This window comes from Bacillus rossius, chromosome 10 (genome assembly GCF_032445375.1).
Source record: "Bacillus rossius redtenbacheri isolate Brsri chromosome 10, Brsri_v3, whole genome shotgun sequence".
Lineage (NCBI taxonomy): Eukaryota > Metazoa > Arthropoda > Insecta > Phasmatodea > Bacillidae > Bacillus > Bacillus rossius.
The window spans coordinates 21,423,471-21,444,408 of record NC_086337.1 but is presented as its reverse complement, the minus strand read 5'-3'; the positions used below and the strand labels follow the sequence as shown (position 1 = coordinate 21,444,408).

General features: G+C 47.1%; 1 protein-coding gene across 1 annotated transcript in view; it reads left to right on the top strand.

The window, feature by feature from the left end:
* The window catches only part of LOC134535827 (adipocyte plasma membrane-associated protein Hemomucin-like), a 77,725-nt gene that overhangs the window by 7,779 nt on the left and 49,008 nt on the right, over positions 1-20,938 (top strand). The window lies entirely within an intron of this gene.

The following is a 20,938-nucleotide window of genomic DNA, read 5'->3' as shown; positions in this document are numbered from 1 at the left end:
CTCTGCCGTCACTATGTGTCCCAGAAACTCGATCTCAGTTGCCCCAATGTGCCATTTCTTTGGGGCACAGGTCAGTCCGTGTCTGGCCATACATTCTAGCACCAGTGCCAGATGGTGCGCGTGTTCCTCCCACGTCCTGGACCAGATGATGACATCGTCCAGATCGGCACTGGCGAATTCACCAATGTACCCGTCCAGAACACGTACCATCATGGTCTAGAACGTGGCAGGGGTCCATGAGACCAAAAGGCATGGCGCAGAACTGATATCGCAGGCCATCTGGTGCTGTGAATGCCGTTTTTGGGTGTTCTTCAAGGCATACTGGCACCTGCCAGTAGCCTGATTTCAAGTCAAGAGTCGTGAAGATGGTCGTGTCCCCCAGTCTGGCTAGAGCGTCCGTGATGTTGATTTGTGGGGGCGGGGCGGGAATAGTCAGTTTATTCACTGCCTTGAAGTTCATGCGAAAGCGTAAACTTCCGTCCTTTTTGGTGGCCAGCACCACCCGCGAGTTGTACGGGGAAGTGCTGAGCTCCACCACTCCGTCACGTAACATCTCGTCAATTTGTGTCTGGATGGCCTCCCGCTCTCGGAGACCAAACCCGTATACCTTCTCGAAAGGAGGACCGCGATGTAGGATCGGCTAGCGGCGGTGTCTACCAGGGCCAGCATCTCCCGTCCATTAGCACGAACGGTAACTCGCAGCAGCTCCTGCTCCTCGGGGCTGACCCGCCCCAGCTGTGCAGTCGTCTGTTCCCCACCGCCCCCGGCCTCCTGGCCGTCCGGGCATAGGGAACTCACAGTGATGTCGATGGCTCGCCCCGGAGTTGACGTGTCTTTGCTCCGGTCGCCCACCTTGCCGACGGCAAACCGACGAGGCGGCTGGTCCGGCGCCGGGAAAACCTCCGTCGGGGCCGCTGTGGTCATGGTGGCACTCTGTTATCCCCGTGGTCGCTCCGACGCGGAAACAGCTGGCAGAGTGCATGTGTCGATGCTCTGGTCACCCACCTTGCCGAAGGCAGGCCGACGAGGCGGCTGGTCCGGCCCCGGGAAAACTGCTGTCGAGGCAGCTGGGGTCGTGGTGGTACTCGGTTGTCCCCGGGGTCGCTCCGGCACGAAAACAGCTGGCGGGGTGCATTTCCGTCCCCCATCATCCACCGACGGCGGACATGATTTCGGTGGTGTTGGTGCAGGCGGTGGTTGACGAGTCCTCTTGGTTACTGGGTCGGCCGGTGACTGGCGGGTCGGAAAGCGACCCCCAGTTGTCCCTCCGCCCCTGTCCCCGCGTTTCACATCCGCGACATGTTGCCTTCGCGCGCCTCTTCCCACGCGTCTCTGGTGGGGCACAGGCGATGCCAATGGTATGCCTCCGGGCAAAACCGGCACTGCGGCGGGCGCTCATTCTTCTCCTGCGTTCCTGTTGGCCTGGTTTCTTTCCTTCCTTGATGTCCCCTTTCTGTTGCAAACGTCTCTGGGCGTCCCCTGGCGCCTCCCCGGTTGGCCGTCTTCCGAGGTCCCGTGCCATCGGCGCATCTCACACGGCCATGTCATTGTCCGTGACTTCCGTGACAGTCACTCCCTGTGATCCCGGGAAACTCTCGCACCCCTGAGTACCGTTCTCCACTGCAACATGTCACGCTCAATTACGCGAGCGAGAGCCACGAACTCCTCTGTGTCACGTCCGGCGGCTGTCCTCATGAAGGGGCGTAACTCCGGTAACAACTGTTCGACGATGGTCGGTAACGCCGCACTCACGTCCCCACTAGTTCCAAATCGTCGGAATTGCGCAGCTTTTTGTAGATGAACTGTTCCGCGCTCTCGTATTCGTCCTGATTCCGGCAATAGAAAATCCGCAGGCACAACGCGCGTGCCTGATAGTTATCGAATCTGGTCTCGACTTGATATACAAAGTGTTCCCAATCGGTATCAAAACTCCCGGCCATTGACCACCAGTTTCTCGCCTCACCGCAGAGCTGTCCCACCACTCGCGATGCCCACTCTGCCCGTCGCACCTCGTACAACCTCAGAAGGTGCTCGCACTCTCACAGAAACTCCCGCGGGTCCTCATCGTCACTCCCCGCGAACACTGGTAACTCGAACTGCGCGTTCACGTACCGCACTACCGGCCCCTCTACGTTCGCGGGCCCGTCGCTCTGTTCCCGCTGGCCGCTGTTGACTGATCTGTCCATGCCGTCTGCGCTCCCGGCCGCGCCGCTGGACCCGCACACCACTTTTTTAACGTCATCTTTTTTAGAGTCCTCTTCCCCGTACATCTCTGCCTCGAAACTCATCAGATTCTCGTTTTCCTGTTCTGTCTGTTTCCACGCCATCCTACACGCCGGCACCACTGATCCGTGACGTAATCGTAATTTCCCCGGTAATAGTCCGCGCCTTCCCGTCACGCTATCTTCCGCCGGTGATCCCGCTGCGTCGCCGTCTTGGATTCCCGTTGCTCCCACGTTGCGTTATCTATCGCCGAAATGTCTCAGGTTCGCGCCGTGTTATCTCGCGCCGGTGCGCCATCTTGGGTTCGTGTCGCTCTCACGCCACGTGCTGCACCAGCTTCCGTCCTGTCTTCGTGCGTTTACGTGCGCTCGCTTGCGTTTACGTGTGTTCATGTGCGTTTACGGCCACACTAGTTGGGCGCCATATGACGTCCCCCGGCCTATGGTCCCTAAGTTCCCGTTTTGGCCGCGTAGTTCCAATCATGGTTGGGGGGGGGGGGAGTGGAGTTCAAGCCAACGTGGCCAGGACCAGAAATATGGGACCAGGAGGGACTTTTACGTTAGGTGAAGGAATAGTAGGTGGTAGCAAGGAGAAGATAGTACTGTTCGTTTCACGAGCTCCTTTATTCCGTGAAGAATCCTGTCGCAGCCTGGCCGGCACATCGCGGAACGGGCGTCCTCCCTGCCGCAACCCGGACTCCCGGAAATAGACTAGAAGGCGACGAAATGAGAACCGGCGTAACAGTGAATGCGGTTCCATAGCGAATCGTACCGGTTACGAAAGTTCAGCAGTGCTTCGTAGCACGTACGCAATCTGTTACGTAAGCGGAGATAGTTCGGCAACGTAATGTACTGACTCAAAATGTTCGGCAGTTCGAAGTAGCACATACGCAACCTGTTACGTATGCGGAGATAGTTATGTAACGTAACGTACTGACTCAGAATAGTACAGCGGTTCGAAGTAGCACACACGCAGTCTATTACTTATGTGGAGATAGTTCTGTAACGTAACGTACTGACTCAGGATAGTACAGCGGTTCAAAGTAGCACTCACACAGTCTTTTACGTATGCGGAGATAGTTCTGTAACGTAACGTACTGACTCAGAATAGTACAGCGGTGCAACGACTCCCGACACGAGGTAACTCGACTGCAGAGGCAGTCCCGTACTGAGAACGAACAATGTTGCCGTGCTACACGCATCCGGAGCGGAGCGAGCCCACGTCTGGTCCGCTCCGAGTCTGACAAGCCACTACCCTTCTCCGCCTGTCCGCGTGCCAAGGCCCGTTGGCCGCGGAGGAGGGGAGGGGAAATCGGCCGGCGTGGGAGAGGCCTGTCTCGCGGTGCGCCAGACTGCGATTACATTACTAACATAGCATAAGCATTTGAAAGAATCACAGAATTATTAAAACGACATGACAAGTAATTAATTAATAAAACGAAAATACACATTACTTAATTAGTTACGAATAAATGACAAGTGAAGCATCTGTACAATATTTAGTCACACTCTTTAAGACGTGAGAGTTTTTTTACGTTACAAAATATACACAATTGTGGAGGCTCGTGATCAATTAAAGGTACATAAGAAGAATAACTATTTACAACACAATAATGAAGTCTACTGACGTGCTAGGGCGCACGCGGGAGCGCCCCTGATCGTAGCACTTCACAGACGGTGCACTGGGGGGGACAAACCTCCCTTAGGCCCACGTCGGTGGACAGGTACGGCCTCTACATCTGAGAGGGTATGACGACTGTCGTCAAGCTTATATAATTTATATGAAGAAATATTTTCAAAAATAGTTTTGTGTAATAGTGTTAACAGTCACCTGTTTACATTTTGATTTCACTATTTCATGTTTATTGTAAATTCATTATTATATTTAAATATGCATTTGTATTATAAGTTGTACCAGCAACCACACTAATAGGGATAGCTAAGGCAAGCCAGTATGTTTTGTCTTTGGAAATTGAGCAGTTTAATAATTTCTTGTCTTCATTTATTATTCTTTGGATGCCAAATCCTTTTTCTGCACGCTTTACATGAGTTATACACATGTTTAATTACTTTTACGTACCCGTTACACGCACTGTGTTTGCATTACACGATACATTGGTTACATTACATGTTACACAGGTTATCTGACGAGCTATCAGCCATGATGCTAGCTGTTGACTAACGAACCATAGACAACACAACACTCTCAGCCTTACCAACCGAGCTGACAGTACATAACAGTCCTTCCCTCCAAGTGATTTTTTACCCTAAGCACTTGTACATATTGTTATACACAATGGAGAACGTAGTCACTCAAGTTTCTTGGTGTTTTCTTGACTCGTGTGGATCGCTCCCTCACCCTCGTTGGCAAGTTACTCAGCTCCTGGGGCTGTCCCTGGGTCTCCTGCAGTGAGAACTCCAAGGTTCCAGCAAGCTCCTCAGATGTTTGCTGCCCTGGACGAACATGATCGACTGCAGCTGCCGAACCACAGTCACTAGGAAACCCCAAAAATGGTAGCTCGGAGTCCCCCAACACTAGGGAAACGGCCGCTCGCTGGAGGGGCATCTCACTGCCACTCATCCTCGTACCAGATGATCCTGGCTGTGTCGCTGTACTGCTTGGAGGCCTCTGTGGTTGCTGCTGAAGCTCTGCTCTCCCCCGATGGACAGCTTGCTGGAGCGATTCTTCCTGCTCTCGGGGCCGCGTCCCAGATGCTCCTCCCACCGGTAACCTCGAGCTCCCCTGGAGTCGTGTAGCGATATTGCGTCGCACCATCTGATCAACATGTCTCCGTGCCATGTGACCTCCAGCCTGAACTTGGTATGTAACTGGACCCTCCTTACGTGCCACCACTCCAGGGACCCACTTGGGTCCAGCTCCATAGTTGCGTATTAACACTGGGTCCTTTTCACTAAACTGTCTCATTTTACCATCACACCCGTCCTCCACTAACCCCTTTCCCGCACCCGACAGCGACCGTGGGTGCTGCTTGTCGAAAACCGTCTGCAGCTTCCTACCCATCAAGAGTTCGGCAGGCGTCTTCTGCGTGACCGTACTGGGAGTTGTGCGCAACGAAAAGAGCAGTCTGTGTAATCTCGTATTCCAGTCGCCTGCTTTCAACTTCTTCAACTTGTCCTTGACAGTTTGCACCGTTCACTCGGCTTGTCCATTACTGGCCGGGTGGTATGGAGGCGTGTACTTGTAGATGACTCCATTCTTCTCTAGAAAGGTCTTCATTTCACTTGAAGCAAAGGCAGTCCCATTATCAGACACCACAATGTCCGGAATACCATGGTTACTAAACATGCTCCTTAGCTCCTGCACCACTACAGCAGATGACATTGACGGCACCAACCGTACCTCTGGCCATTTCGATAAGGCATCGATGACAACCAGAAATGTTTTCGCTTGAAAGGGCCCTGCAAAATCAACATGCAGACGGGACCATGGTCTCTGGGGCGTGCTCCATGGCACCTGGGTCTTTGCTGGTGCCCTGCGTTCAGCCTGACATATCTGGCAATGGCTTACAATCTCCTCAATGTCTTCGTCCAGTTTTGGCCACCAGATGTAGCTTCGAGCTATGGCCTTTGAGCGCACCATTCCATCATGTGATGCATGTAACATTCCTAGGAGGCTACTTCGCAGCTGCTGCGGAACTACCACCCGAGATCCCCACAGCACACAATCACGGTAGACTGACAGTTCTACCTGTCGGTTCCAATAGGGTCGAATCTCCTCACTTGGTAGTTCTTGTGGCCATCCATGCAACACAAAATGCTTCACCCTCTTCAACACTGGATCCTCGCTCACGCATCGTGCCATGGACTGGGCGTCCAAGGGGGCGTCCGGCATTGCTTCAAACATCAGGATATCTGCCACTGCCGGAACTTCCCTTGGTGATGTCGGCTGTGGCAACCTGCTCAAGGAGTCTGCATGTCCAATCCGAACCCCTGGCTTATGCATGATGGTGTAGTCATACATGCCCAGCAAGACTCCACCGTAACATGCGAGGTGACAGTATGTCCGGGGTTGGGCGCTTGGGATCCAAAAGTCGTAATAGTGGCTTGTGGTCCGTCACCACTGTAAATGATCTGCCTGCCAAATATTGATGAAATTTAGTCACCCCAAATATCACTGCGAGGGCTTCCTTGTCGATCTGCGCATAGTTCCGCTCACATTTTTGCAGTGTCCGCGACCCAAACGCCACCGGTCTCGCTTCACCATCGTCCATGACGTGTGCCAACACTGCACCCACACCATACTCTGAGGCGTCGCATGTTAGCACCAGAGGTCTTGTGGTGTCATAATGGACCAGCACACAGTCTGTTTGTAGCAATTCCTTGGCCTTGGTAAATGCAGCTGCATGCTGTGTCTCCCATTTCCAGGCAGCGTTTCCATCAAGCAGTCGGTGTAGTGGCTCCAACACACTAGCTTTATCTTTCAAGAACCGCTCATAGAAATTGAGCAAGCCCAAAAAAGACTGCAGGTCCTTCTTGTTTTGGGGCACTGGTACTCTACGGATTGCTTCCACTTTGTCGTGTGTGGGATGTATCCCTTCCGCATCTATCCTATAACCTAGAAAATTCACCACTGCGGATGCAAAAACACACTTGGACTTCTTCAACCATAACCCAGCCTTGTCTATCCTTGCCACTACCTCCGCTACACGTGTCCAGTGCTCTTCTTCATTTGGGCCCGCTATTAACACATCGTCTAGTAGCACTACCACTCCTTCTACACCTGCTAAGAGTGTTTCCATGAGCCTCTGGAACACGGCAGGGCCACTGCTCACTCCAAACTGTAATCGGCGGACCTTAAAAAGTCCCTTGATGGTATTGACAGTCAACAAATCTGCCGTTCCCTCGTCGACTCCAACCTGCATGTAGGCATCCTCCAAGTCCAGCTTCGTGAAATATTTCCCCCCTGCCAGCGATGCCAGAGCTTCGTTGATGGTCGGCAACGGATAACACTCTGTCTTACATGCTGGATTGATTGTGCCCTTGTAGTCAGCACATATGCGAATGGACCCATCCGATTTCATAATAGGCACAACAGGTGTCGCCCACGATGAATACGGCACTGCCTCGTAAGCTCGTCGCATCACCAGCTTGTCGATTGCATCCCCTACCTTGTCCCTTATTGCAAACGGCACTGGTCTGCATTTCCTAAATACTGGTGTGGCTCCCTCTTTAAGCGCGAGAGATACCGGTGGACCCTTGTACTGTCCTAAACAACTGCTGTCAAATACCTTTGGATACTTGGCTACCAGTTCCTCCACCCATTGGCTCTTCTGCACAACACTAGGTTCCTTGCAACTCTCTACCATGAAAACGCCCTCCACAGAAATCCCAAGGGGCTCCAACCAGTTCCTCCCCATCAAACTCGGCCCTTTCCCAGCCGCCACTAACATCGGAAGCAGTACTGCCTCACTTCCCCTTGTTTTTACCAAGACTGTTTTAACTCCCTTAACCCGCAACTGTTCCTGGGACCACGTACGCAATGCGATGTTACACATGTCCAATGGTGGCTGTTCGGGCCACAGGGCCTTGTATGTTTCCTCACTAATAACAGAAAAGCTTGCACCTGTATCTATTTCCATGCAGTGTTTGTTGCCATCCAACCAAACATCCATGACAAAGGGTGCCTTACTTTTCAACGCTCGCAGGTTATTCAAACTGTACATTGCTTCATTCTGTTCTCCCTCTTGCTCTCTTACTGTATCTGACAACATGTGAGTAAGTCCAGAGTTAGACTTATTCCCCACATTTCCCTGTCGGGCCCCACCAACAGGCCTACCTTGTTTTTGTTTTGTAATACAGGCTTTCTCTATGTGGCCCTGTTTGGAACAAAACCGGCACACAGTTGTCACATGCCGACACTCTTCCGCAACATGATTCCCTGTACATCGCCAACACTGTTGTTTCCGGGGCCCATCATTTGTTTACGTATTCCCGTGTCCATGTTTGCCTGAATACCAGCCGGACGTCTGCCGGTATGGCTTCTGCCTGCCACCGCATGCACCGGATGTTCGTCAACACGCGTTGTACTTATCTCGTCACCTTTTCCACGTAAGTCCAATATGTTCTTCCCTGTTGCCTCAGCCGCCATAGCAATATCCACTGCATCTTTGAAGCTCAGTGGATCCTTAGACAGCAACGCGTGCTGAACCGATCTATCCCGCACACCACACACCAGTCTGTCTCTCAACATCCTCTCCAAATTGGGGAAGTTACAATGCGTGCTCAATCGCCGGAGTTCCGCCAGATAGACTGCTATCGTTTCATCTGCTAGCTGGTCATGTTTCAAAAATTTGTATGTCTCAACAATCTCGCTGGGTTTCGGTTCGAAATGTGCGGAAAGCTTGCTGAATACCTCGGCGATGGGTATCTCATCGGTAGCCTGTGGAGCTAACAATGATGAAATTAAGTTGTAGAGTTCCGCCCCGCAGACAGTGAAAAATACAGCGCGTTTTGCTTCGTCGTTTTCAATTTTATTAGCTATAAAATAAAACTGCACCCTTTCGCGGTAACTCTTCCACGTGTCCCGACCCGGCACAAACTCTCCCATAACCCCAATCGCCGCCATCATCGCCGGCACACCACTTCACGCGCACGAACCGATCCAGAATTCCTCGTCGCCACTTTTACGTACCCGTTACACGCACTGTGTCTGCATTACACGATACATTGGTTACATTACATGTTACACAGGTTATCTGACGAGCTATCAGCCATGATGCTAGCTGTTGACTAACGAACCATAGACAACACAACACTCTCAGCCTTACCAACCGAGCTGACAGTACATAACAATTACAGTACATTTTATTTTTATTACGACTGCTTAGTATTCTTCCTGCTAGTTGTGAGCTCGCTGGTTGCTACAACAATCCTGGGAAGTTGAAGTTGAAAACGAAAGAATAGAGAGAATTCCACTACGCCATGGTCGATAGAAGACGTTTCCCTTGCGATGTGTCGCCAAAAACCTGGTGCCTGCAATGGAAACAAGAAGTTCGTGTCAACCACGATAGTAAAATACTAGTGTTAGCAGAGTATTCAGAAAGGAGAATTCTGAGTTCATCTACCTCAGAATACAGGGTATACCTACGCCTTACCACGACTTACGAGGCGTTTCGTGAGTGCTTCTACGTCTGATTCCTGTCATCTAGTGATGAGAACTTTCCTTGTACCACATTTTCAGGACCATTTTGTATCGCCGATCCAGTCACTGAATCGTAGCCTACGGCAGTCGTAGTCGATTAGAACTCTCTTACAGCATCCCTTTCTACAAGTTCCTTCGACCATCCACCAATCTACCCAGGAGTCTTGAGTTGCCGAAGAACATGATCTACCACAAATAGAGCTAGTACTTGTAGTTTTAACCATTGAGAATTCAGTAATGATGGAGTAGTATCAAAACTTGGCCCGAGTTCGTTTATATCTGGCTATCTGTATTTGGTAGGTTATTTCTAAGCTGGTACAACGTTAGGGTATCTGAACATAATCTTTCTATGCAAACTTCTTCAGATCATGAGTTTTCATTTCAAGTGTTGTACATACCTATTTGCTAAAAATTAAATATCAATAATATATAGTAATATTCTGATATTGATTTAATTATTTTATATTATTAGTTTTGGGTACTAACCATACACGAATTCAGCTAACCACCATACTTTGCCAGCCAGTTAATATACTTTACCCTTAACATACACTACACCGTAATATCATCTGTAATTACTCAAATATAAGTAACTTTGAGGTTTTAGCTGTGTCAAACACAGTTGTAATAGCTAGGCATATGCACAGGCATACACAACATAGCACACGATAGTTTAAAAAATTATAATTTTATATTCAATAACTTTTCACAATTTGCACTTGTGAATGTGGCATTTTATTTTATTTTCATTAGTTTGAAACAAACTTGAACAATTATAGCACAAAAAAAATACTTCCTACTTATCAACGAGCATACAAGCATAAAAAAATATTTTCATGAAAACTAAATGTTTTATGTTGAAACATCCTGAATTCAGATTGAAGGTTCGTTATTGAAAAGTCACACTAGTTGAGGCCCATTTGACGCCACTCCCGCTGCCTGATTAAGTTTTGACTAAATACTAAATTGAAAATGATCTCAGGGGGCAAAAAGGGGGGTTCGACCTCGTGACTGCAGGCAGGAGCACGTCGTTATTTTAAACTACCAGGGCTGTTCAGGCCACCCAGGACGCATTGAAATAAAAGTAAACTGACTGAGAAAACACTGCACTTTATTACAGTTTGATACACTTGCTTGTCCAACGTCTGGCCGAGTGTGTTGTCAGACAGTCGCTTCACGATCGGTTCAACACTTTGGCTTTGCGCGCGAACAAAATAGGCTGCAATCATGTGTATAAAGTACTATCCTGAGACCGATACTGACAACACGAAGGCTGTGGCAAATTATTGTAGAACTGATAAATTGCAACTGTTAATATTGTAATTCAAGATAAACTTACGTTCTTAAACTTGATTGCAATCTAACCCACTATAATGCGAATGTTTCGAATTTTGCGTAAGCCTGCTAGATGAAAATCATATGTGAGTCACAGTAGCTCCTTAAAGGTTGACAAAGTTATTACTAGGTTAGGTTGCTAATACATATATCACACAGTCGACATTAGCTAAATCGAAGACACGTACATTAAAAAGTTAGTACACCATGACACTAAAGGTTTGCCAGAAGCTCTTATCAAACCACGACTAACTGGCGTCGAAGCCTGGAAAAATGCGTAAGGCTCAAGTCTGCTGTCCTAGTACTTTGAACACAAAATTTACATAATATGCCTAAATATCCCTGTTGGGATATAAATGATTAAGCGAAGAGCCGCACTTAAGAACGTACGGCTAAGTGGGGTCGGGCGCAGAGCTAATTGAAAAAATTAGGTATATTTACGACTATGGCGATGAACTGGAAAAGTGGCGCGAAAACTGTAGGCTCTGCGTTCGCAGAGCGACTGACATCTGTGAGATCCCGATGGCAACTGTTGCTAGAGCGTCGCGCGTCCTCGCGCCAAGACGTGTGTAGCACGGGAAAACAGCCACGACCAGTTTTGGACTTAGTTGTTAAATTTTGTGATATTTCATGATCATTTTACATTTGCACACAATTCTCATATTACTTCAGTGTCTTAATTGTTATTATGTAGCATGTGTGCTACAACCTCAACCTTTGATAATGTTTATGTTGGCAGAAATGGTTAACTTATTTTATTAACCTTTTCAGATGCCCTGGTAATAAGAGTTATTTTGGATTTAAGTTTGTTATATTTTGTTTTAAAAAAGGAATTGTAATTCTTGTTTAGTCTTATTATTTTTAATTTTAAGATTTTAAGTTATTAGATTGGTCTGGAACGTTCAAGGACACTACCGAATATTTTGGTAATCGCGGCGCTAGGTGGCGCGCAGGCAGAACAGCTGAGTGTGTGACGTCAGGGGAGGCAGCGAACGGCAGTCGGCTGGTAGGCCCGGGCGGGCGCGGACGTGAGAAAAACGCGGGTTGGCCATGGTGATGGTTCCACGTCGAAGTGACTTGCCGGTCGAACATCTGGATACGAGTGTTCCTTTTTGAATATGAACGGGGTTCATATATATATATAAATTCAGAACGCGTTGGTACGAGGAAAAGCGAGTGGTTGGTGTGTGTGAATGTCGCGAAGATTTTCCAAGGATGAATTAGGTGCGCCAAGACTCCAAGACGGTATGGCGAAGGATTCGTCATAGCCGTACAATCACCCGCAGCTAAGGTAACGTCTTATGGCGAGGGTTTTGCCATTAAAAACACTCGTGAGCAAACGAGTGGATTTGGTGACCGGACATCACGACGTCATAAAAGAAAGTAAGTGCCAGCTGTGACACCGCCCCGTTGACCCCTTTGACCCCTGGTGCAAAACTATAATTTGTGGATTTTTGGGAATTAAATTAACGGACCAATAACTTTGAAACTGGGATTTTACGTTCAGCCTGTTCATCCAATCCCTGCCCAACCTGGAAGAAAAAAGGCGTCGACCGTTAGAAAATGACTTAACTGAGCAACCCTTGTCAACCCATAATTTGTAATTAGCTAAATTTTTGATGTACTGATTTGGATGCTAATGTGGGTCAATATTTTGCTAGATTTCATTCTGTTAATTGGTATTTACAGTTGTGCTACGCCCGGTGCGTATCTATATTTGTTATTGTATTAATATGTTCTTATATATTTTTAATGCCTTTTTTGGTAATTACCTTTAATTTTACGGAGCTCTGCAGTATATGATCAAATTATATTTTTTGGGGGGAATTGTGAAAGTATTTTTATTTAGTTTTATTATATAGCAATTTTTTTATAAGTAGTAATAGGGTATGTATTTTATGATGGATGCGCCGATTTGTCATTAAACTATTTTATGGTATATTTATATATATTATTATTAAATTTGGCAGTATACATTTTGCGTCTTTTTTAACTTGCTGCCTCCTCTCACTGTTCGTAATCTTATTAGTATTTTTTGAGCCTGCCATTAGTTTGGGTTTTAATTATTTTTTTCTGGGTTTACCTGCACTCGCGGTACCGGGCAATATAGGAGTTTTTACTGTGTCGTGGGTTGCGGAAGTTGTTTGGTTTGGCCGGGGTTTAGGGCCAAACTTTACAATTATTTTGGTTTTGAAAAGAGGAATTACTTATTTAATTACACATTAACGCATTGCCACACCCGGCCGGACGCCGTAGTCGACTTGCTGTTCGTCGCGGCGCACTTTAACTCACACAGCGGACATCACGCGCAGCCGTGTTCGTAGCACTCACGAGTAAGTGTTGTTGGGACGTAACGGCCTGTGCGAGACAGAGGGAGCAGCGGCAGCTGGCGTCAACATATTACACAGTCAAAAATAACTAAATCGAAAACACGTTTATTAAAGTGTTAGTACACCATGACACTAAACGTTCGCCAGAATCCCTACTCAAACGATGATGAACTAGCGTCGAAGCCTGGAGAAATGCGTAAGACTCAAGTCCGCTGCCCGAGTACTTTGAACATTAAATTTACATAATATGCCGAAATATCCCTGTTGGGATTTAAATGATTAAGCGAAAAACCGCACATAAGAATGTACGGCTAAGTGGGCTCGGGCGGAGCTAATTCAAAAAGATTAGGTAAACTTACTACTATAGCGATGAACTGGAAAAGTGGTGCGATAACTGTAGGCTCTGTGTTCACAGAGCGACCGACCCCTGTGAGCTCCCGACGGCAACTGCCGCTAAAGCACTGCGCGACAGTGTTGCCAGGTCTTTTTAAACGAATTATCGTTTTCAGTGCTCAAAATTATCGTTTTTCGAAAGAAATTATGGTACATTATTATTTTTGCAATATATTTTTTTAAGACAACTCTTCAAAAAATTGTTAATATATAAAGTTATATTGCAAACCAAATTGTAAAATTTTCTAAATATACAAATTAAGTCATATAAAACAAAACTGAGTAACAACTGAGTTTACTCACCATTATGAATGATTTCATTTGCATTCTCCAATAAATATGTTTACGATTTTCACTCGTGCATTTGCTCATTTGCACATAAATGTCCACTATCACATTGCAACAAATCTAATCACTGTTTTTAATTTTTTTCTTCCAATTTTAGCACATAACAAAAAAATTGCTAGTTTATTTTGTTGTTTCAACAAACACTGGGCAACCTTAGGGTCCACGATTCATAAATCTTCAAAAATGAATTTGTCATCTTCTACTTCCACTGACACTGTTGGTGTTGAAGAGAAATTTTGGGGATAGTTTTTATAAGGTTCACCTTAGAAAAAACTCTTTCACATACAGCACTTGAATGTGGAAGGGCTAATACATTGAATGTAAATTCTGATAGCTCTCGGTATTCGTTTTTCCCGCCTAAGTCTGTAAATGCACCAATTTGGGTCCAGAACTTATCAGCTTCCATAGATATGAGTTCTGGCGAAAAATTGGAGGGTACCATCCCTCGCTATTGGTCATCTATAATTTGCAGTTTACAGGTGTCTTGCGGTGACGACACTCGTGGGTCACATCCTGCACCAACAGTTTTTGAGGCCCTCTTACATTTGTTCCTAACACCCGATGAACCACAAGCACTTATTTTAACTGTTTCTGAATCCTCCATTGTAAAGCAGCAAAGCAGGAAAAAAAGTAAGTAAAATAAATTATAGTCACTCACCAAAAATATCCATAAAGTATATTCACCCCTCAACGAATTGTGTAGTAAAGCCGTCAAAAATTGCACTTGGTGTTTAATATAAACCGTGGCATTAAAACAGAACAATCCCGTTGCGCAAGCCCGACTTTACTGTGCGCAAGCCCGACTCTACTGTGCACTCAGCTCACATCAACGCGGTACTAACTCCCGATGCTGAACCAAAGCTTACTGTAGTGTGATCAATGAACTCCTATCTAAGAGTGGCTTTTGTAACGGAACACGAACAGTAAACAAATGTATTTATTTCACCTTTATCTGCAGAGGACAGCAATATCGTCCTTACTTGTAAAAAAATAACTTTGTACCTCAAAATACACCGATTTCGTATTACTGGGAAATATTTTGCTCTGGTGGTTTCGAGGAATTTTCTTTAATCTTCAAATACTCTTTCTTACTCCAAGGTCTCCTCGTAATACTATATCCTTGCGACGATCAATGAGTAACTTATACATAGTTATCGCTATCAGTCACTCGGCAAATGATTACGGTGCGTAATTGAGCCGGGGAAAAAAATTAAAAAGGAGGGGGGAAAAAAGGATTTTCATGCTGTGAAAAATTATGGTACAATTAGCCATTATCGGCAGGTATGTATCGTATATGGTACAAAGCATGCAAATAAGGTACAAAACGATAATTATGGTACGGTCTGGCAACACTGCTGCGCGACCTTGCGCCAAGATGCGTGTAGCGCGGGAAATTAGCCACGACCAGTTTTGGACTTAGTTGTTAAATTTTGTGATAATACATGATTATTTTACAATTGCACATAATTCTCATATTACTTCAGTATCTTTTAATTTTTATTATTTTGGTTTCTAAAAAGAGGAATTACTTTTTTAATTACATAATACCTAGCGCATTGCTACACCCGGCCGGGCGCTTTGGTCGACATGCTGTTCTACGCTGCGCACTTTAACTGACACGGCGGACATCACGAACGGGCGTGTTTGTTGCACTTACAAGTAAGTGTTGTTGGGACGTAACGGTCTGTGCGACCCAGCGGGAGCACCAGCGGTTGGTGTCAACTGGACTCGCGGCGATTATTAATTTTTCAACTTTTGGCAGCTAAACAATCTTACATGTTTACCAGTTTTTTCAAATAAGTATGTTTATGTGCACTGTTCTTGCCCGACAAATCATAATTCTTCTCATGGACAATTATCTGTTGCATGATGGAACCTTGGGTTGATGCCACCACATACTTCACATAGTACTTCACCACCCACACTATTAACGTTTGTCGCCGTTAACATGCGCCTGTGGAGAACAATCGCGAATGTAGTCGGTATCCTAATGAGGACACACTTTTTTTTTTCCGTGGGACGGAGCTTCCACCTTAGGTCGCGTTCTTTTGTCTACTGCCTGGCAGCATCGTTGTAAACTTCCTCCATGAGGGCCGCGTGAGGGGTGCATTGCACCAGCGGGATTCGGTGCTAATGGTACTGCCGCAGGAGGTACGACTTCAAATGTTGTTTTCAGTAAAACAATAGTTTAAAAACATAGTCTGACATGAACCCCGCTACCTCCGTGTGAATTTAGGCGAATATGTAATGTCTGGAATCTCGGGGTAGGTTCGGCCTCGTGGCGGGAGGTAGAGGTTCGATGCAGCAGCCCCCCCCCCCCCCCCCCATCATCGAGCTGTTTAGGCCACTCGGGACGCCTGATAATGTCCAAGAAAACACTGGATTACAACTTATTAATTTATTCCGGCATAGCCCTTTACAAGGTGCTACCCCTCCTGGCTGTAACGGTTGTCCCGAAACGAATGGTCACATGCGCGGCCAATTTCTCAGTGGCGACTAGAGATTTTAATATGCGGTAAGGTCATTCAGTTCTAACACGACACGATTATTACATAGATGAACCCTAAACAAGATCACACTTCACAATGACATTACGTATTACACTAGACTAGTATAGTGTAGGCCCGCAGCTCCGGTGACGCTACACGAGTCCTGAAACTGTCCCAGATGTTGATGCGTTCGAAAGTTAGTAACGTATTGCCTACTGGCTGCCTCGTGCAGGCTAAAACTAAGTAGCCAGCTGGCTATGATATCGCGTGAGGCGCCGACGGACCATCTCCCAATTCTCACTCAGTACTTACGTATGACGTTGTATGCTCATCTTGGAGCACTAAATAATTGAGTCACATACCACACGGTAAATCGAGACCGACCACGGGACTGAAGGAAAAGGTTTAATAATTACTTAACTATGGAAAACTACATGTCGGTGAAAATAAAGATAATGCTGGTCCCGTGATGCGCGGAGGCTGCCGGCCTCTATGAGCTCCGGAAGGATACTCCCGCTCTCACCGCGCGCGATCCCCCTCCCGCGGAAAACGTGTAATTTTCGCGGGAAACTGAACTGGCCAGGTTCGAGACAAGGCGCACGGTGAGACATAATTTTGAAAGAAATAAAGTGTTAAACAATGAAAATAAAGTCTAATATGTTCCTGTGGAAAAAAATACATAAACACTCTTGTAGTTCGGTGGAGGGATATGCCACACCTGGCCAGTCTCCTCCGCCGATGTGGCACTAATTGCGTGGCATTCACCCCATTGCACATCTTACACCCCAGTGCGCGCACGAGCGCGTTCGGTGCACACGCTTTCCTGTGACATTGATGAGGCATAGCGGTCTATGCGACATAGAGGAGCATTGGCGGTCGGCTTCAAATCCAAGTTGGAAACTATCTGTTATATTCTCTAACTTCTCCATTTGGAATTATTTGTGTGTTGTAAATTTCTTTAATGCGCTCAGCTGCAATTATGAATTAATTGAAGCCCAGGGTCGTTATTTTTTTAAGGGCATGCGTTAAAATTTGCACCCTTAAGTTGCTTGCACTGGCATCCCAGACACACTTCCTTATTAGGCCTAACTACGTTAGACACGACTTAACTTTTTTAGGCATTTCAATATTCGAACTTTGTTTCCATAAAGTTAAATGCTGTGTTATCTTTTACAATTGCTGTGTCCACTCATAGTGTCACACTCTTGACTCATGCAGAGTGGGCTCTTTGTGCATTCTGCCAGGGGGAATTGATTCTGGTGGGTTGGGGACCAGTCTTTATTACCACAGGAAGTACAACATCAATATGACTCAAAATTGAACAAAATATGATGGCCACTTGATGCCGTCCCCACTACCTCTATTGATTTTTACGTGATTTTAATATGGTTCGAGATCTCAAGGTAGGTCCGGCCTTGTGGCTAGAGGTAGGGATTAACGCAGTAGGGCCCCCCGAGCTGTTATGGCCACTCGGGACGCCTGAAAGAGAACACGAAATTACTGATTGATGCCTGATGAATTTATTACGGCACAGCCCTATACATAGTGCTGCCAGTCCTGGCCGTAACGGTTGTCCCGAATTGAATCGTCACACGCGCAGCCACTTCCTCAGTGGCGGCTCACTATTTTATTACGCGTAAAGGACATCCTCTTGCACACGATGCGGCAGTTACAGAATAAACTGACGCCGTCCCCGCTACCTCTGACTATTTAGACGTGATTTTTGTTAGGTTCGTGATCTCAGGGAAGGTTCGGCCTTGTGGCTAGAGGTAGGGGTCAACGCAGTAGGGCCCCCCGAGCTGTTGAGGCCACTCGGGACGCCTGACTAATAACACAAAACTTCTTCAGATAGTTGATGAATTTAATACAGCACAGCCCAATACATGGTGCTGCCCGTTCTGGCCGTAACGGTTTGCCCGACGCGACTAGTCACACGCGCAGCTCACTTCCTCAGTGGCGGCTCACGATTCTTATGCGCGTGAGGGGCAGACTCGTATACGTGATGCGAAAGTTACAAAAGACACTCTGACATGGCACACGATATTTTGAAGCACAATACACTACACTAATACCTAGCTCTGGATAAACTGGGCTAGCAACACGTAGGCCCGTGTCTCCGGCAACTCTACGTGGTGTCTAGGTGTGTCCCAGGGACTGAATCGTTATTAAGTTTGGTGGCGCACTGCCATACGACGGTGATACATAAGCCCTGACATGACGAATTACACTTAGGCGAACAACTATTCCACTAATACATTACACTTGATAAACTGGGCTAGCAGCACGTAGGCCCGTGTCTCCGGCGACTCTACGTGGTGTCTAGGTGTGTCCCAGGGACTGAATCGTTATTAAGTTTGATGGCACGTGTCGCCTGCTGGCTGCCCCATGCGGGCCAAAACTAAGTAGCCTGTAGGCTAGGTTGGGCGTGAAGCGCCGACGTAAAACCACATAATCTCCCCACAGTACTTACGTATGACGTAGAACACTCATCTCGGAGCACTGATTGAATTAAGTTAAGTACCTCATGGTAAATTTAGGCCGACCGCGGAACTGTACAAAAGGTTGAAAAGAAATTACACTATTGAAAACTACATGTCGGTGAATGCAAAGGTTGAAGGTTCCGCGTTGCGCGCAGGCTGCCGGCCTGGGTGAGCTCTCGAAGGACACTGCTGTGTCTCGCCGCGCACGACCCCCCTCCCCCGCCAGCCCTCCCGCGGAAACGTGTGAATTTCGCGGGAAACTGAACCGGCCAGGTTCGGGACAAATCGCACAATGAAACATGATTTTGCAAAGACTTAATTATTAATTAATAAAAAATAATGTTTAATAAAATCCTGTGGAAAAACATAATTATAACAATTTGTTGTAGTGCGGCGGAAGGATATGCCACACCCGGCCGGATCCTTGCGCCGGTGTAGCACTCGTTGTATGGCGTTCGCCTCGTCGCACGAACTGCACTTTGCTGCGCGCACGGGCGCGTTCGGTGCACACGCTTTTGCGAGACGTTGATGAGGCATAGCGGTCTATGCGACAGAGGAGCATTGGCGGTCGGCGTCAAAACCCTAACATGATATACGATACCCTGACTAATAAAACACTTCACTACTACACATTACATATTACACTAGGCTAATGACACGTAGGCACTTAACTCACTTAACTCCGGTGACTCTACCTGACTCTTAGCCTTGGCCCAGTGCCGTCCGCCGCTGTCTCGTGTTTGAGGTCGGGCGCAGGTCCTAGCGGGGTGGCTGGCTTTCTTAGAGATTTCTGTTCCGGGAGGGCGCCAGGCTAGCTCGGTGTCTAACCGTGTGATGGTCGTGGGTTCGTTGCCCCAGCGTGGTCCGCTAGAACCGTCGGCGGTGATGGAATTTGTTTCCTGATTAGGTAGGGTTGTTTAGGTTAATTTACATACACTGTTCTGGTTGTTCTACGGGTCGCACGTAGCGCACGCGAGGTGCGGGGTGGACTTTTTATTGTTCACGATTGACACTGGTTCATTACATTGGGCGCGAGGTTTACTCGGCGGTACATGACTGCCAATGAGGCGTCGGAACACGTAGAAGTTTTGATTACACTATTATTACAATTACACTTGATAAAACGGCACTCTGTGGTGCTTTTACGTACACGATTACACTGCACACGTTATCTGAGAGGGACACCTGCGTGCCTCTACGTGTGTTTACTTATTAAGTCCTCATGCCAGTCGCAGTCGAGGGAGAGCGTTCGATTAGCATCGGCTAATCTCGTAGTCTGTATCTTCCGACGCGCGGGCCCACCTGTGCGGACCGCGGCTCGCTACTAAATTAAAAACAAGTTTAAGGTTGAATGTAGCCTGTGCCTGTGCACTGGGCGATTAAATAAAGTTCTGGAGTGGCGGGAGACGGCCCGTACCGTATACTGCACGGCCCCACGTAATGCTTTGTGTGGGGCGTGTTAAATTGACGCGGCTGGGTTAGGCCCTACACCGGAAAAGGACCGGGCGCACACGGGGAGTATTTAAAAAAAGGTTTTGGTTGTGACTATAATTACCAGATGGACGTTCGGTGAAACAAAGAGATGCTGGCTCCCCGTGGGACGTGCGTCCGTCCCGGTCCGCGAGTCGCGCTGTACTGGCGTCTAGCCCTGGCGCGAGGGGTGGGGTGAGCTCCCTGTCGCGCCAGAGTTTCTAAAGTTCCGTTATTCGTAAAAATCTATATAATTAACTAAATTTAAGTGGCTCTAAATTCACATAATAAAACTTAATGATTAACTTAATATCTAAATATGTTTTAGAATTGACATTTAATAAGTTTGTCTAAAATAAGTTTGAATATTAGAGTCAAGCTGGAGACTGTCTGTTTCTTGATAACTACTCCAGTGGCGAATGATAATGCTAATTTGGGGCAGTTTGCGTTACGTCACACGTTTCACTACTGAATTTAGGCTGAAGGCCGCAAGGGTTGCACTCACAGCTGTTTTAGTAGAAAACTACACGTGAGTGACCCGGGCACTCCTAAGTCGCACTCTATTAGTTAGGGGCTTTTGTTTGTTTCTGATTACTTTATTATTGTGTGGGGAATTTTGTAGGCACGGGGATTGCGTTGCATGCATAATTAAAATGGTTCGCTATTCTCTACATTGGGCTGCGGTCCGCTCCCTTGACTCAGGTGGGCC